The following is a 5,680-nucleotide window of genomic DNA, read 5'->3' as shown; positions in this document are numbered from 1 at the left end:
ACGAATTTTAATATAAATTGCCTGTATTTTATTTCTTAATATAAAATTAGTGTGAAGAATAAGCGACACTTTATACGCGGTTACTAAGCTTAGTAATATTTACTTAATTTTAATAATTTACTACTAAAAATCACTAACAACATGAAACTGGTTTTAAAAATCTTATATTGGTTAGGCCATTTCTCGAAGAAGGCCGTACTGTACTGAATGTTTCTAATTGCACTTTTTGCCGTGCCCCACCATTATGCTAAAACAGCTATATCAATTCTTCGTATTTCCGAGCCAATTCCACCTACCACTTCTTCCACTACACCTAGAATATATAAAGATATATTTTTACCTATACTTAAAAGGCCAGCAACGACACGAGTTTTCTGAAATTGTGAGTGTCTATGGAGAGGAGTGTATCATAAATTTTTTTTTCTAAAAAAAAACTCTAAATAACTTTCCACAAGAAAACCGCTGATTAATATCACATATATTAATTTCAAGCAAAATATTTAAACTACTACGTATGAAAGTAATTAAGCTCAAAATGCAAATCACTTACAAACTTGGATTCACTAATTTCATTATACTCGTACTAACGACAAGAAATCGAGAAAGTTTCGCACCGCTGTCAATACTCGTTCTTGTTAGAGATGGTAAGCCGACATAAGCCTTCGATGCCAGCACTCTACTTACAAACTGGTGAAGGCAATGTCTGGAAATTAAGTGTTCTATTTATGGCTAGAAAACAAGTGTTTTATTTGTGTCTTGTAACTCTAATTTATTGTGCACTCATATACGGTCTAGTTCATATAGTCGTCAGTACAAATAAAAAAACTGTACATCGTTATTAACCCGTAATATTCTCGACGTCCATCGTTCTGAAACTGATCGGTTTCAAGGCACTTTTGGCCGCGCACAAATACTATGAGGAATCAGATGCCTTCTATGCATTCCAGAACTAATTCGAATAAGAGTTCTTTAAGAAGAGAGAATATAAAAAATAAAAATAAATCAGTGGCGCTACAACCTCTTTAGGTCTTGGCCTCAGATTTCTGAAACTGTTTCATGATCATTTTTAAATCAAAGGCAAGTAGGTGATCAGCCTCCGGTGCCTGATACACACGTCGTCGACTTTTTGGGTCTAAGACATGTCGGTTTCCTCACGATGTTTTCCTTCAGCGTTCGGGCAAGTGTCAAATGCGCACATAGAAAGAAAGTCCATTGGTGCACAGCTGGGGATTGAAGCTACGGCGTAAGGTATGAGAGTCACACGCTGAAGCCACTAGGCCAACACTGCTCCATCCAAGAAAAGAGAATACTGATTGTTAACTTTTTTTTTTTAAATTTGGCTAACATACTTTAATTGCGATTCTAAATCGTCATCGCGTTTACCGTCCGTTTTCTACAATAATTAATCCCCAATCTTAGATTGAAAACAATCTGAGATTAGACCGTGACAGTCGATCGATCTTATATCTGAATCCCAATAACCAAACCCTACTCAATAAGCCAAATAAAGTAAATGAAACCGCACAAATAATATAAAGATATACATATGTTTGTTTAAAACATATCAAATAGCTTTTTAATAACTATTTTAAAACTGGTGTAAGTTAAAATCTTAATATGGGATATTGACACAGTTGAACTGTCATTTACATACAAAGTTCTATCCACATACACCGATCCGACTATCGACATGGCTAGTACAATCCGTAGATTGGTTATTGGCACACTTTTATCAATATATGGATTAAGATATGTATCAGGTGGTCAAAAATGGATTGTGATAGGTTATTGGGTTTGGGCGTAAAAGAGTTCCGGAATCTTTGTCCGTCTTTAATAATAAATTCGAAATATGAATTCACTTAAATCACACAAATAAACTCTAAAGCCCTTTTACTATTAACAAAAGACATTGAGTAAAATCTAAAAAACACTTTAAAGATTAGGTTTCCTATACTGTCACGGGTACACGTTTTTCATTACCAAATAATACGATCCAGTAAGTACAATTTCTTCCATGAAAAATCGAGCAGACAATACACCTCCTTATTGCAATCGCATAGAGTTAAATTTTCCTTGAGTTCAAAAAGAGACAAGTGTCGTACAAAAACTTTGATGTTATGTACAAAGGAGATTGTATTGGTTACAAAAGGAAAATGCCGGGAATAAATGGTGGGGTAAATATTTAAAAAGTGTATTCGGAGTGTCATCTTCTTAAATAGGATATTTTCAGGCGGCGAAAGTTTCCGTTGTAATCAACTTTTATGAATTTTTATTTCATGGTATTTACGTTAAATTGCCTTACATAATGTAGATATGTCGTACGTATACATACGTATAAAACGTGGGCTATAGATACCGGCGTTTACCATGCTTACCTTTCTTTTTACACTCAGTATCAGTTATCGGCAGTCAAAATTATTAATAAGACCGCTTTAGTATAATATTGCAAGATTAATAATTTCAGAATACGCTTCAAATTAGTTATTAGTAATTTAATAAAATTTATACGCTATACGTATTATAATGAACGAAACATGTGTATTTTACAGCAACCGAAAGCCAATTTGACAGATTAATATCATTTATATACTTAAACTTTAATTTTAACTTAAAAAAAAAAATAGGGGTTGATCGTAGAGGATTGAAAATTTAGGGTTGTATGTATTTTTTATAGGCTGTTGATACCGTTGACAAAATAATAAAAATTTGTCTAAAAATTTAAAAGAATTATTTAGGGGTCTACTACCCTTAACAATTAGGGAGATGAAAAATAGATGTTGTCCGATTCTCAGACATATACACAAAATTTTATGAGAATCGGTCAAGCCGTTTCGGAGGAGTTTAACCACAAACACCGCGACACGAGAATTTTATATATGAGATATATACCACACATTTTAGGTCTTATATTATTCACGAGAAAATCGTATAATATTGTTATCATACTTACACACGTTTTATATCAAAAGAGAACCAGATACATTAATCTTCCAAAACACAATGACACAACAAAACTCGATAATACAATATTAATGACAGAGGTTCCATTAACGAAAATCAATGAATACGCGTGTATCAAGACAGAAATGTTCTATAGCATAAGACAAACAATTTTTTGAAGTGAAACTTCTTTGTCGGCGTTGGATAAAAAATTACCGTCACATTTTTCAGTTACGCGTTACATGTTTTCGTTACGCGCTATCATTTTCATGTCCCTACCACGGTTGATTCAAAGAGATTCAAAACCATTAATAACAAAAATATTTAATAACGATAACAATGATAGTATTAATTTAATTACAAATAATGACATTCTGTAATAATCTTAGGTAAAAAACATATTTGTTTACCTTTATTTAACCAATTTATGTAAATTTGCATATACCAGTAGTAGATAATTTTACGAAAAATTGGTTTAAATTTCCCCTTTTTTTAATTTGAAACTTATCTGTACAGTCCATTTTTATTTATTTTCAACGCGATAATCTTACAATATAAAGATTTTTTCACCCCTTGCCTTACATTTAAAATAAGTATCAAACAGGTAACGCTAATTTAAAAAAGTTATAATGATAACCAACAAACGCTGTCAAATGAGAAAATATGTATTAAATAACATAAGGGCCTGTTTCACAATGTCCGGATAAGTTCCAAATAAGCTATTTGTTACTTATTGGTATGATAAATAGCATTTTTGCGTTTCACGACTGTCAGAGAGCGCTATACGTCATGAAATTCGAAGTATCTTATTTGGAACTTTTATCTTTCAAATAATTTATGTGTTGCATAGCTATTTGGCACTTTATTCATACATTGTGAAACAGGCCCTAAATAAATTATAAGCGATGATGTATAAAAATTATGTCCTATAGAAGTGTCATAATTTAAAAATTAAATTGTAAATATAATTGAAATGTAAAAATCCAAATGACTATTAAAATTCTTGCTCGCAATGAGGTCACATAGCTGACGTACCACATCCTTGAATAAAAGTTGAAGTAAATTTTTCAATTGGTATTCTCATTATAGTGCGACATCGAGATTCCAAACAGTTGAATCCAGATTAGTGTTTTGAGCTTATCTAAGCGCAAAAGTTTGTTCGTTCGAAACACATTGAGCACTGGCAAAGGGTTAAGTTAAAAGATTGTATTAAAGATTATTTTCTAGGTAGAATTAAACTTTCTTACAAAGACCATTATACAATTTTCAATCTTAGAAACATAATGCGTCTGTTATAATACATTTGGTTAAATATTATTATCGCAATTTTTCAATAATAAATTTTAAAATATTTATATTTTTTTTTATATCGTTTTTTAGACTGGGCGCTTAGTGGATACTAATTCCACTGGTGTAACCAGCCATACATAATTCGATCCTTATTATTAAGGCTTTACACAAATTCTTGTTTGCAGTAACATTTATGACAAATAACCAATTATTAATTACATAATAAAATCGTGAAGATTAGTTTATCGAATTATGAACTAGTCATACATTTTTCGAGTTAGATAAATTATCCTACAATTTTCGACTTGTGCCATACATTCCCGCTTCAACTTTCAACTGAATGCGATGCGGTGCATTCTCTCCGCGCAGTGGTTTCTCTGACTGTTGCTTAATTAATGACATAGTTTGCATGATCTATTAGATTACAGTTCAATTGTTACACCCAAACATTTTAGCAATTTCATCATATTGCTTAGGATGATGTACAATAATCAAATTATCAAAAAACTAAATTCAATACACATTAAAATGCGACTCACTTCGACAATTTCTAAACAATTTATTATTTATAAATAATTATAATTACGATGATGAAGTAATATCAACTAAGAACATTCAGCGATTTTGATGAAAACACTTGTGCAGTGGTTTATTTTTTAGACTGAGAATGTAACTTCTGGTATGCATTTTTCATGATGCACTTTTCTAGATTTATGTACCTTATAGTCAAATCTTAACCTATTTAACCTTCCTTTGAATATAACGCAAACGTAATACTAACAATGTGTAATATATGGAACAATTAACTCAGTATTCGTTTGTCAGTTGTTTTGAATAGGCATCATACAAGTTGCTCATACTGTTTTTGTTACTTACTTTGTCCTGAAATTTAGCGTTCACACAAGTAAATACCGAAACTAAAGCTACCACAAAACAATTGGAAAACTATTAATTGTTTCACTCGCAACCGAAAACAAACGGGGAATACAAACGATGAAGCTAAGTTAAACAAAGGGGATAGTGGTTTAGCCCAGGCCAAAATGAATACAATGAATAATATGTTGGTATTTACTGCAATAAGAACTACAGTGAAATATACTGTCACTGCGTCTATTTTCATTTTTAATTCGCTTATGTAATAAATCATACATCGGACATCGAGGCAGAATATGAAATTCCACCCGTATCACCTCGACGTCCACCGTTCCACCGGCGTTTTTCAAGGCAGTTCTGGCCAAGCACCACAACATTATGGAACCAGCTGCCCACTGAAGTATTCTTGAACCAATTCAATGTAAGGTCCTTCGAGAAAAGAGCGTACCAATTCTTACAAGGCTGGCAACGCATTTGCGAGCCCTCTGGCATTGAGAGTGTCCATGGGCGGCGGTATCACTTAACACCAGGTGAGCCTCCTACCCGTTTGCTCCCTGTTCTATAAAAAAAACAACCA

This window comes from Pieris rapae, chromosome 10 (assembly GCF_905147795.1).
Source record: "Pieris rapae chromosome 10, ilPieRapa1.1, whole genome shotgun sequence".
Classification (NCBI taxonomy): domain Eukaryota; kingdom Metazoa; phylum Arthropoda; class Insecta; order Lepidoptera; family Pieridae; genus Pieris; species Pieris rapae.
The sequence above is the reverse complement of the archived record's forward strand: the minus strand, read 5'-3'. Positions refer to the sequence as shown.